The sequence below is a fragment of the Lycium barbarum genome, chromosome 1 (assembly GCF_019175385.1).
Source record: "Lycium barbarum isolate Lr01 chromosome 1, ASM1917538v2, whole genome shotgun sequence".
NCBI lineage: Eukaryota > Viridiplantae > Streptophyta > Magnoliopsida > Solanales > Solanaceae > Lycium > Lycium barbarum.
This window is the reverse complement of record NC_083337.1, coordinates 78,479,431-78,493,805: the sequence shown is the minus strand read 5'-3', so window position 1 is coordinate 78,493,805 and position 14,375 is coordinate 78,479,431.

Here is a 14,375-nt window from a genome sequence, read left to right as displayed (position 1 = left end):
TAATTATATGTCGAGTCCTGTAATTTACTTTTGATATGCATATGGTTTCTGCACTACTCCGTTCGTGCCATTCGCTATGATTTCGTTCGTCGGTACCCGGGCCGGCTTTGTGATCGTGCGCGCTATACCATATTCGGAAGTATGATGTGTTATGGTTTCCGAGGCCTCGCCATAGGGCCGGTTACCGTTTATGGAGTTATGATGTGATATGGCATTTGATATGTTCTGATGATGTGATATGTGTGTGATACGATTTGTCTGGAGACTGTACGGAGATTTGAAAAACTTCTGGAGTATGATGTGTTGTGGCACCAGCGTCGGGGGGTGACCACGTTCCTAAGCCCTATACATGACTTTTATTTGCATTTGTACATTTATCTTCCGTACAGGTTTGATTTGCTACTTTGACGTTTGTGTTTGTTCCTTCTGACTCCAGTTATGATTGTGATTTCTGTACCTTCTGCTTTACATACTCAGTACTTCTCCCGTACTGACCCCCTGTTCTTCGGGGGGCTGCGTTTCATGCCCGCAGGTACAGAAGCTCGTTTGGGTGATCCTCCGGTTTAGGCTACCTATTCTGTTATTTTGGAGAGCTCCACTTGATCCGGAGCTTAACTTTTGGTACATACCTTTTGCTGTGTGTGTTTCTGTACATTTGTGGCTGTGTGGGTAAGGCGGGGCCCTGTCCCGTCATATGTTCGTATGTTCTGTTTTGTTTTAGAGGCCTGTAGTCATATTTGTGGGTCGTGGGTCCGGTGTGTTTGTATGTGGATCTGTTTTGCGTTCTTAAGCGGCACGTATGCTACTATGGCCAAGACGGCCCATGAGTTCGTACGTGTGTGTGTGTGCATTTGGGCGATGTATATTCCGCCACGTTTCTGATTTTGATATGACTGTTCTGCATGGGCGACCGCTTAAGATAAGTGTTCGATCAATGTTTGTGTGACGTCTGCTATTAGTTTTCAGTTTGAACAATGTATGTTAAGTCTGAATGAGTCTTAATATGATGATCTGGGTTGTGAGTTTGTTTGAGGTGCCTAAGTAGGGCACCAGTCGCGGCCCACGGGGTTGGGTCGTGACACACCCATATAGAATCATACTTGCTTCGGGAAAGAGGTAATCCCACAATAAAATCCATATTGATCACTTCCCATTTCCAAGTAGGGATTTCCATTGCCTGCAATAATCCTCCTGGCTTTTGATGTTCGATTTTCACTTGCTGTCAATTTGGACATTGAGCTACAAATTCTACTATATCTTTCTTCATGCCATCCCACCAATATATTAATTTGAGATCATGATACATCTTCGTTGCACCTGGGTGAATAGAATACCGAGAATAATGAGCTTCTTCGAGGATTCGATGACGTAATTCTGCAACATTCGGAACATATAGCCTGCCTCGGTATCTAAGAATTCCATCCATAGAAGTTTCAAATGGAGACTTCTCTTTTTCATGAAATGTGTCTCTATAATGGCTCAACTGAGGATCTTCATATTGACGCTCTTTTACTTCCATATTCAGGGACGAAACTGTGGGATTATTAATACCAATTCCTGCACAACCTGAATCAATTACACGTAATCCAAGATTAGCTAGTTAGTGGAGCTCATGAATTAATTCTTTCTTCTCCGGAGGAACTTCACATAGGCTGCCCATCGATCGGCGGCTAAGCGTATCAGCTACTACATTTGCCTTTCCGGGGTGGTATAAAATACCCACATCATAATCTTTCAATAATTCTAACCACCGCCTCTGCCGCGGATTTAACTCCTTTTGTTTGAAAATGTATTGAAGACTCTTGTGATCTATATAAATATCGACATATACACCATACAAGTAGTGTCTCCACATCTTTAATGCATGAATAACTGCAGCCAATTCGAGATCATGAGTTGGGTAGTTCTTTTCATATTTCTGCAACTGTCTCGAAGCATAAGCGATGACTTTATGGTGCTGCATTAACACACATCCTAACCCAATACCGGAAGTATCACAATATACAACATAACCATCTGGCCCTTCTGGGAGTGTTAAGACCGGAGCTGAAGTTAACCTATCCATCAATTCCTGAAAGCTACTCTTACAAGCATTATTCCACTTAAATTTAGCTGACTTCTGGGTTAGCTTCGTCACTGGGCCGTAAATAGAGGAAAATCCTTCTACTAACCTTCTATAGTACCCTGCCAATCCCAGAAAATTATGGACTTCTGTAGGCGTCGTCGGCCTTAGCCAAGTCTTCACAGCTTCAATTTTCTGAGTATCAACTCGAATGCCATCATCTGAAATAACATGACACAAAAATGTCACAGAATTCAGCCAAAACTCGCACTTTGAGAATTTTGCATACAATTCTCGAGTTTGAAGAATTCCTAGAACAATACGTAAATGGTCTGCATGTTCTGTGTGCGAGAGTATACCAGAATATCATCAATGAATACTATTACGAATAAATCCAAGAGAGTCCTAAATACGTTATTCATCAAATTCATGAACACTGCCGGAGCGTTAGTTAACCTAAATGTCATCACTCGGAATTCATAATGGCCATATCTCGTTCTAAAAGTTGTTTTGGGAATATCTTCTTCTTTAACTCTCACTTGGTGATAACCTGACCTCAAGTCTATTTTGGAAAACCACTTGGCACCCTGTAGTTGATCAAATAAATCATCAATTCTCGGAAGAGGATATTTGTTCTTTATCGTCACCTTATTCAACTGCCTATAATCAATGCACATTCGTAGGGAGCCATCTTTCTTTCTTACAAATAGGACAGGTGCTCCCCACGGTGATGACCTGGGTCTAATAAACCCCTTCTCAAGCAAATCTTTCAATTGTACCTTTAACTCTTTCAATTATGCCAGAGCCATTCGGTAAGGAGGAATAGAAATAGGCTTAGAATCCGGCAACACATCAATAAAGAAATCAATCTCTCTTTCCGGAGGAAGGCCTGGAAGTTCATCTGGAAATACATCCGAAAATTCACTCACTACCGGAGTGGATTGGAAAGTTGCCGACTTTGCTTCGGTGTCATGAACTCGGACTAAGTGATAAATATAGCCTTTTGCTATCATCTTTCTCTCATTAAGGTAGGAAATAAACCTACCTCTTGGAGATGCTGTATTACCCTTCTATTCAAGCACGGGCTCTCCCGGAAATTGAAATCGAACTGCTTTCATTCGGCAATCAACATTAGCATAACATGAGGCCAACCAATCCATACCCATAATCACATCGAAATCTAACATTTCCAACTCAACTCAATCAGCTTTCGTCTGGCGGTCGCATATCACAATTACACAATTTTTGTACACTTGTTTAGCTATCACGGGATCACCAACCGGAGTAGATACATCAAAAGGTTTAATTGGCTCGAGTTTCACCCCAATACGACCAGCAACATACGGAGTAATATAAGAGAGGGTAGAACCCAGATCTATCAATGCATACACATCATGGGAAAATACAGATAATATACCTGTAACCACATCCGGGGAGGACTCAAGATCCTGTCGTCCGGCTAAAGCATACATACGGGGCTGAGTGGCACCTGAAGTAGATGCTCCCCCTCTGCCTCTACCTCGACCTGCTGGGATCTAGGGAGTCTGCCCTACCGGGCGCACTGAAGAGGAACCAGCTGCTGATCTTGTGGGCTGAACCCCACCTCTACCATACCTCGAGGGACAATCATGCATCAAGTGCCCGACCTTTCCACAAACATAGCAAGAATCTGTGCCCTGGCGACATGGCCCTGAATGTAATTTTCTTCACTGACTACATCGTGGAACTGGTGGTCTCCTCTGACTATAATCACCCCCAAACTGGGAACCTGAAGCTTTCGAACTCTAACCCTGTCCTAAAGGAATGGAGTCGTCAAATCTCCTACCTGCAAATCGTGGAGGTGCACTAATCGCCGACTGGCCCGAGTGTCTGGGATATGTCTGCCTCGATCCCCCTCTATAATCACTACCTGCCCCCATAGATTTGGCCCTCTTGCTTTGCCCTCTATCAATATCACGATCACCCTTTTGTGGATGTTGTTGTCCTTCTAAATTCTGGACATGGGCTTGAATGCGGGAAATATCCATTCCGTCTTGCAATGAAGCCGTCAAACAATCCTTAAATAAATGTGGCCCTAAGCCACTCACAAACCTGTGCACCCTATCTCCCATGTCGGCCACCATAGTCAGGGCATATCTAGCCAATGAATTTAACTAAAGGCTATACTCCCGAGCACTCATATTTCCTTGTTTCAAATTTAAAAATCTATCCACACTAGCTCGGCGGACCTCGGGTGGCAAATAGTGGCGGATGAAGGCATCTACAAATTCTTGCCAAACGGGAGCAGACGTGTTCTCTTTTCTTGATGACATCCAATTATTGTACCATAATACCGCCACATCCCGGAGTCTATATAATGCCAACTCCACAGATTCAGTTTCAGAGGCATGAATAATCTTCAATGCTCTCAACATTTCATCGATAAAACTTTGCGAGTCTTCATCCGGCTTTGACCCAAACTCCGGGGGATTCAAACTTATGAAATCACGGGCTCTAGTACTAATGGCCCTGTTGCTTGAACCCGAACCTTGCCGTTGTGCCCGGGCGGCAACTAACTGCGTCAATAGATGAATAGCCTCGATCACTTGTTGACTCGAAGTAGCCGGTAGAGGAACTGGAGGCATAGGAGCTGGAGCTGAAGCTCCCTCTTGTTCTTCTAAATTGGGTGGAGTGGAGGAAGTATTAGATGGGGCCTCATTATGTGATTCACCCTCTTCTACATTGATTGGTGGCTCTCTCTCTACCCGCCTTTTCATTGTAATCTTACCTTCTGGGCAGCTGTAACTTTTCCCTTTGGCGGCATATCTGAAATCATAGCATACTATAAGGGAGGAGATAATCTTATAACACAGCTCTATCGCACGATCTCTTAAGATGAAAGATGGTCATTTTTCCTAAATGCCCTGTAGCCTCCTGTTTATTAGTGTGGCGCGCAACACACCATAAACAAGACTCTACTAGACACGGCTCGTAGACACTTCCTAGGACTGAACTGCTCTCATACCACTTTTGTCACGACCCGACTAGGGCCATGACGGGTACCCGGGGCTAACCACCGAGCACCGCTCATACCATTACCCATCATACTCATCAAGCGTTCATTCATTAATCTTATACTCAAATTATAGGAAAACCATTTTCACTTGGAAACATAATTACCTTTATATGCATAAGCCCTTCGGCTATCAAAATAATGTACATACAATAGGGACATCGTGAGACCATGTTACCCACACATACGTATCTACGAGCCTCTACTAGAATACTAGACATATGGACGGGACATGGCCCCGTCATGGCCAAAACACACACACACACACACACACATATATATATATATATATATACACACACAAAAGGATAAATCAATGGCACCTCCAGAATAATAGGGTGCTCTCAAAGTCTGCTAGTAGCTCCTACGAGTCTGGATCACTTCCCTGCCTACCTGTGGGCATGAACACAGCGTCCAAAGAAAACGGACGTCAGTACGAACATTGTACTGGGTATGTAAGGCATGGATGAAATGGACATAACAGAGAAATCATAAGACATAAGATGAAAATATAACCTGCTTAACTTTTAAGAGTGGATACATTTCATACATATATCATATATTCGTAGTACATGTACTATCATATCATATATCATATATTCGTAGTACATGTACTATCATATATATATATATATATATATATATATATATATATATATATATATATATATATATATATATATATATATATATATATCATCATTGTTAACCCGCGTCCGGGTAAACCTCATACGCCGCCCACTAGTGGTGATCGTGTCTGGCCTTCTAGGCGCAGTGGAATCATAAGAAGCTCGCCTTAACGGTGACATGTCTAGGCATTTGGGCACAGTGGAATCACAAGCAGCTCGCCTTTGCAGTGACATGTCCAGCCATTTAGGCACAGTGGAATTGTATCATCGTGAGCACATAATAAACTTAACATTATTGTACATCTCATAGGCATATCATGACCTTATCATAACTTAGCATCATTATACATTTATCATCAAAACATACATTAGAACTTGAAGGTAACTATGGCGATTTCAGGGTGACATAAGGTCATGAACCCCCAATTACATTATGGTGTGATCATAATCATTATGTCTCACCTTGAGGGGACTAACATTTTAAGGTGAGTGTACACAAGGAAAAACATCAATGGAACCGTGCTTAGGATCATAAACCTCATGGTCATCGTATATTACTCGAGGATTCTCTATACTTAAACTCATCATCATCATTATCATGCTCGTATTGTATCGCTTTTCCTTATCATGTGCGTATGTAGCTCTTTATAGTCATGGACTCGTAATTTCCGTTATTTAGGAAGATTATGGAAAAAATGGAAGATTCATGCCATAGGAGTCATGCCTTAGAAGGAAAGAATTAGCCTTACATACCTCTTTCGCTTAGCTATTCTATCGTTTGATCGTTCTCTTTCGATGCTCGCATTTCTACCTTCAAGAAAGTTCGTATTAACATTAGTTAATCGATTATAAGAACATGCTTACTAAGGCTAGAGAAAATTGCGCAATATTTCCTTTGTTTATACAACTTTCCTCATATTACATATCAACTCTCAAACCTCCATAACAACATTCACAATATTATAAGCAACAATCGTCATTCATCTACATTATCCACATTTCACAATTTCACTTCAATTCCTCCACAATCATGGTCATAGTACACTATTACGTTCACTCATATACAATCTTTATCCCATGTTCTTAATATCATTTATAACGTGATCATAATCATAACATATCAAGGATCATGACTGAATCTAAGCTACTACTCAAAAATAACACTATTCCCACATTCATGAGCCATTTTATATCTACTTCTACAATCCAAGTCCTTCAACCTCTCAATACCTTAAATAACATGGAAAGACCATAAAACTTACCTTAGATGGCGTAGGGATAAGCCTTGGGTGGAAATGCTTCACTTGAGCCAAAACCCTAGTTCACCTCCAATGAAATTTCTTAAGTTGGATGATCTCTAATGAGTTTCTTACACTTGGTTTTCTTAGTTTGATGAAGTTGATCATAAATTTCTCTTGAGTTCTTATGGAGGAAGAGTGGAGAGGGTTCTGGAGAGTTCTTGAAGTGTTGGGTGAAAATGAAATGAAATAATGAACTTGGTCCCCTTTTTAATAACTTAAAAATCTGATCCGTCGGGAAAATATTTGGACACTTATACAGTCCGTACAAACTTATACGGTCCGTATAAATGACTGTGAAATTGCCGCTTCAACATCTCGCTTCTGTGACCATTATACGGCACATTATACGGTCCGTATAAGTGACCGTATAATCCCATCAGTGAGGGACCTTCACTGTGATGATTGTGCGGACCATTATACGGACCGTATAATTGGCCGTGTAACCCATCTTTTCTCTTATCTTGTTCTCGTCACTTCGTTTTATCTCCAATCCTTATGGAACCTTCTTGATACTTGTTTAACACCTCATTAACGATCTAAGGGATGTTATAATTCTTCTCCAAGACACTATTAAATCATCATTAACTTATTACTCGTAAATCCTTTCCGATACACATCGTATGCCTTGCCCTCTCTTGGCAAACTTTCTCCTCTTACTACAAATGTCTTTGCAAATCTCAGTTAAGGCCATCAAATGTCATTTCTCACTTATTGCAATACCGTATATTTCGTGCCTTTCGTTAGTCTATTCACTGTGCATCAACGGGGAATTTTCCGTGGTGTAACATGTATACTAGAGGGGGATTATCTATTTGTTTACCATCATTGTTACCTGTTTTCAAAATGTTGTGATTTCATGAAAGCTACACTATGATGCTAAGTATATATAGTGTATAAAAAATGCATATGTATCAAGTATCAAGTATTTATAAAGAATATATATTGAAAGCAATGTACAAAGGAGTGTAAAGAAGACATACCTTGTTTGTATATTAGTGTATTTGTTAGTAAAATAAGTCTATATCTATTGGTATAAAAGGTATACCGGTCAGTGTAAAGAATGTATACAACCATACAAAAGGATGTATAAAAATATAAGAATATGTAAAATAGGTATATCAAGTATATAAAGAATGTGCGACTATGTATATAAAAGAATGTATGTATATTAAACATATAAATAATGTATATCAAGTATAAAAGAGTGCATATCAAACATAAAATGTATAAAGAATTTTATATCAGTGCATAAAGAATGTAAAATGAATTTATGGATTTTCATTGGTGTAAAAAGATTACATAACAAAAGAATTCAGAAAAAGTGAAGTCAATTTAACTTGTTTCTACCGTTTCGCAAAAGAGTGTTTGTTTGATGAATATCCTATCAAAAGAGTAAGGCATAAAAGGATTGTCAAAAAGTATTTGTAAAAAATAAGTACAAGAAATTATGTATAAAAAAAGGAGTGAAAAGATATAGTGCCTTTAAATAATAAAAGATTTGTAAATAGACGGCCGACTTACCTAGCGTCAAAATGGGTAACTTAACTAAAATGCATATTAGTGTATACAAAAGAATATAAAATTCATGTTATAAAAAGTTTATTAGAAGTGTATAAATAATATAAAACAGAGGATGGACTAATATTTTTGCCTAAACGCCAAAAGTGTGAATTAATTAACAAAGTATTTATACCAAGTCAATTTAACTTATTTATGAAAGTATTGACGGCTTAAGTCTTGCCTAAAGAGAAATGGCAAATCTTAAGTTAAATAGAAAAGACGAGAAGTAAATAAATATCTATGTCCGTCATTCCAAAATAAAATTTTCACTCTACTACGTGTTTATGTTTTGTACAATTTTAAAGAACGCGGAAAGTAAATACAAACAGTGATTCGGGTTCCTTCCAAGCGTCGTCTTCGAGAAGTATCTCCGGATACCTATATAAACACTTTGTAAAATGTCAGTAAGAGAATAAATAATTATCGAATGAATTAAGAAAATAATTAATAAACTTAAAAATAAAAACCCGTCTTTTGTAAAAAGGATGGAAATTCCTTCATCGGCAATTTGGGTTTCGTATTCGCCTAAATGAGTTTAAATAAATGGTAAAAAGAGTAAAAGTGTCAACAACAGTCCTGGGTAGCGCAATCGCAACGAGTCCGGCCAGTGTCAATCACAATACCATTGGCCACCGAGAGAGTATTTTCCAGGCACAAAAAACCAACATTTCATTTAGCAAAAAATAATGTAAAATATTTCAAAGCAAGAACAGTAATAGTGGGCTGTAGCCGAACGATAACAAAACGATCAAAATAGTAATGAATTTGTAGCAGCAAGAGTTATTGGACAATGATAGTAGCAATGACAAAGCAATGAAGTTAGTGATGGAGCATCACTAACAGAAAAAATCGGCAAAAGCTATAACAAAGAAAAACCAGTCCAACCAAGATTGAAATTAGCAGTTAATGAATGGAAATATAGTAGCAAATGTTTTGGGCAGCGAGCAAGACAAATTTTCACCGAAAAAATTCAAACTCATGCCATATCGTCCGTCTGCAACAAAAATCGAATAGGGGCGGAAAACAGTAGCAAAACAAGGCAAAAACAGTCACCACCAGCTAAAAAAATAGCAAGTGGAACAACCAATTAAAGAGGTAGCCGGAGATGGCGTTTTCCGAATAGAATAAATTACTTTGACGTTGAAGAACACCGGAGCAAGACGAAAAGGTTTAAATTCAACCACAAAATGACCGTCCCAAGTAGATTTGGGGGTTTCAAACCACTAACAGTGGTTTGGCGGAGCCCATAGTAAAGTGACGAGGAAACAGTACTGGGGAGAGGAGGAAAGAGATGTTGGTTGTTTTTGGTTTGTTCGCGGTGCTGGAAAGTGGTGGGCAACATGACTGGTGGTGTGGCGGTAGGCTGCCAGTGACGAGCGGAAGTAAATAGGGCTAGAGGGGAGAGAGAGGAGTGCGGGCTGGTGGTTTCATGGTGGAGGGGCTGGCAGAGTCTTATTAGATTCCGGTGAACTCATTGGAAAACATAGTGAAAAAGGAGGTTTTGAGCTCATGAGTGAAAATAGGGAAAAATAAAGGAACACCCTAAACAAAAATTTGAAACTATGTACATGGAAAAGTAGAAATGCCGAGTCCCTTTTACTTATAATATAAAAGGCCAAATACATATGTAGCCCCTTGAACTTGTCAATATTTTCTATTTAGACACCTCAACTAAGGGTATGACCTATTAAACACATGATCTATATTCAAATTGTGTCTATTAAACACTTTAGTGACAATCTCTCACAAAATTCAAGAGCGTGAGTCTCAAACGCAACCTGGAAAATAAACAAATCACTGTGTGATACCTGGAAATAAAAAGAGCACACACTCTCTCTCTCTCTCTCTCTCCTCATTTTTCCCATAATTTCCCCTCACTCTTCGTTTTCTTCAAGCCCCCTCACCAGAGCTCCGAAGCTGATAAGTCTTTGTTCAAGATTAACCCCTCCGAAGAAAATCGCGCAATTTGAATTTTTCCTTATTTAGATTATCAATTTTTAATAGAGATTTTTTACATATTAGATATACTCGAAAGAGTACTAGTTTCAACCCGATGTCGTACTAAATGTTAATACAGTTTAAACTTTACACAATCATGTCTATTAATTCAATAAATTTTTGTGATAAGTATTAATTAAAAAATAAGAATCCCCCCCCCCCTCGCACCATGTTTGTTATATCCCGTATTTTGTACATTCGGATATCTCAAGATAGTCGTGGTAAGTTAAGGGCAAGACTATTTTCCGGTTTGTCTTAGTGCACAAGTTGCTTATAAATATTAGTGTTATGGAAATATGGAGAAAGGCTAGGGGTAAAAAGGGAAATTCACAAGGTGGTTCATGGTAATATTGAGGAAGGCTAGGGGAAAAAAGGGAATTTCACAAAACCTTCAAGAAGGTTCATGAAAGGGCCACTTTGGCCGTGTGAGTAGTGGGTGTGGTCCCCACCCCATGGCTTGGCCAATTGCTTCAAGCCACAAGTGGGGACATGTGTTCACTTGATATTTGTAGAAACTAAGTATATATATATATATATGAGAGATGGCCAATTCATCTATTATTTTAACATAAGAAAACTTGGAAAGAAAGAAGAGAAGAAGAAGAAGGACCATTCGGCCGAGCTAGCCGAATTGGAGGCTACAAAAGTTGATCAAGAAAAATTATTTTCTTCTAGTATTCCAACCAATTGGAACGTCCCTAACAACATGGAGTGGTTGTTGGAGCAAGCCAAGCATTTATTTGAGTGATCTACAAACCCTAGCCAAGTTAAGAAGTGAAGTGAGAAAGGTAAGGTCTGATCTTCTTTTACATGTGTCATGGATGATATGTACATGTTGTAGTGTGTAGAAATGGATGAAATTCATGAAATATGTGTGTGTAAGTGATGGCCGAATAGGGGTGGTGTTGTGTAGATATGATGAATTGATTTTATTTAGTATTTTGATTGTTATAGTTGTGGATTCCATAATGAAAATGAAGGTTTGATGACTTGAAATGAAGTCGTAATCGTTATGGGATTGTTGTAGAAGTTAATGTGCCGTTAGAATGATTTCTTATGTTTGCATGAATAATATTGTTAACATGTGGTTGTCATACTTCATGAATTTGGAGGGAAAGAATGTGTTGTTGTTGGTTATGTTGAGTTGAGAGGATTCGGGAGGTGTTGTATATTGTTTGGGCCGTTTTGAACATTGCGCGGATTGTTAAAGTGTTCTTGAGTCTTGTTTGGAAGCTCTCGGGCTAGTGCTTAAATGTGTAAGTATTGATGTTGGCTTGATTATATGTGGTTGAATTGAATATAAATGAAATGCCGTCGAATTGTGTAGAAAGGATTGCTAGTGTTAGAATGCATTATGAATTAATTGTTGAAGTTGGAGATATGATTGTTGGTATTGTTGTTGATAATTTGACCGAGTTGAATTCTAGGATTGTTGTTGATAATTTGGCTGAGTTGGATTCTCGGGGTTGGTTGTATTTACAGGGGAAATGCTGCCGAAATTTCTGTAGATAAAGTGTTAGTTTAGAATTGGATTCTTAAGTAGCTATAGCTAATGTTTGGTGTTTACTAACATTGTTGTAGATTTTGGAAAAGCCGAGACTTAAGTTCGGATTAGCTTAGGAAGCGGACAAGGTATGTAAGGCTTACCCTTTCTTTCTTTTGGCATGTCCTAGAGCCGAGGAAGGTATGATACGCACCTTGGGGTTACTCTATTCTTTGATTCCGAGCTTGTTTATGATTCTTATTCACTTCTTGTCACGAGCATGTTTAGTACAGTCGAGTTTATTGTATGATTAATTAATGAATAAGCATAAAGAGTTTCTGTTCCTAAAATAGTTCTGTAAGTTTTAATGTCCATAACTTTCGTAAATGATCTCGGATTGCTTTGAAACGTTCGTAAAGGTTTCTGTACTAAAATGTCCATAATTTTCTCATACTAAACCGGATTGACTTGAAACGTGTTTGTGATCCTTCGAGTGTCGGCTAGCGTATCTTTCTATCGAGTCTTAAAAATTGAGTTATGTGCATATAGTTTCTCATTACTCTGCTCGTGCATGCCTCAATGTATCCTTCACTGAGTCCCGGGCCAGGATACGTTCTCGTGCGTACTCCACTGCATTGTTCACCGAGTCCCTCAGTTGCGGGCCGGGATACGTTATATGTATATGTATATGATGATATGATGATACAGGGATGGCGGCCAGGACGGCATATGATGACTCCATTCACCGAGTCCCGCACTAGAGGGCCGGGATACGTTATGCATATATGATATATGATGTTGACACGCATGATTTTATCCACCGAGTCCCTCACTGGAGGGCCGGGATACGTTATATGTATATATGATATATGATGTTGATATGCATGGTTTTTTGATTTAAAAAGGCAAGTGTATTGATGTCTTTAAAAGTCATACTTGTTTCTGGTAAGTCTCCGTGTTTGTTATGGTCCCCTTTACTACATTTCATGCCTTACATGCTCAGTACATATTCCGTACAGACCCCCTTTCTTCGGGGGCTGCGTTTCATGCCACGCAGGTGTTTACAGATGAGTAGAAGCCATTGTAGAAGATGTTCCAGCGGAATTGGCGAGCTCTGTTTCCTCCTGGAGTGTTGCCGAGTCAGAGTATTCATGCTATGGTATCTTGGTCGATGTTAGAGACTTTGCAGACAGAGTCACGTGTATAGAATGTCAGTCTTGTAAGCGGCTCCACCAGCCGATGTGTCATTATGCATTATGTTACAAGTTTCCTATGGTTATAGACTTTACTTGATGTGAGAACGACGAAAAGAATGTTTCTGAAACTCTTTACTATGTATTTCATTTTTATTTGATTTAAGAGTCCAAAGAGATTATGAGTGTAATAAAAGTCAGCGGGTTCGCTCGGCCCTAAATAAGGGTCGGGTGCCCATCACACTCTAGCGAGATTAGGGTGTGACAATGTTATACCTCGGAAGATTTTGAGATTTTGCGTCGTTGTGCTATAATTCGTCATGAGGAGGTTATAGGACTCCTTAGATGGTTAATGAATGTTTACATAAGTGTCACGATCCGACTAGGGCCGCGACGAGCACCCGACGCTCCCCCACCCGGGCACCCCTTTAACATACTTTCACATAACGTCTAGGTGAGCCCTAAATCAAATCATGCATTCTAGCCATCAATCATACTAGTCCCAATTGGACGACAACATTTCTTATATCATCATAGGCATCTATGCCACATCAATGTACATAGGCCGACAAGGCCAACAAAATGACATAAAAAAATATAGGCGACAAGGCCAAACACATCTAACCACATACACATGTCTACAAGCCTCAAAGAAGGTTATAACATATCACATGAGCGGGACAGGACCCCGCTATGCCCATAATTATGTACACAAAAGAATAAGTACCCAAAAGCTATAGCTCCGAATGAAATGGAGCTCCGCTATTTAGTCCCTGAAAATATAGCTATGGATCAAGCCTGTCTCCCTGTGCACCTGCGGGCATGACGCAGCGTCCACAAACAAAAGGACGTCAGTACGGAGAATGTACTGAGTATGTAAAGCATGATCAATATCAATATGAAAGCTTAAGAGTCAACATATGAGATAGCATAACATGGGAGATAATAATAACGTCGTCATAGCCCTTACTTGCTTTCCACAAGGACATTCCATTTCTATTGCGTATCCATGCACATACATCCATATCCGTATTTATTTACCTTCACATTCATTTTTATAACAAATTGTACTCATATTGATGTCATACACACACACA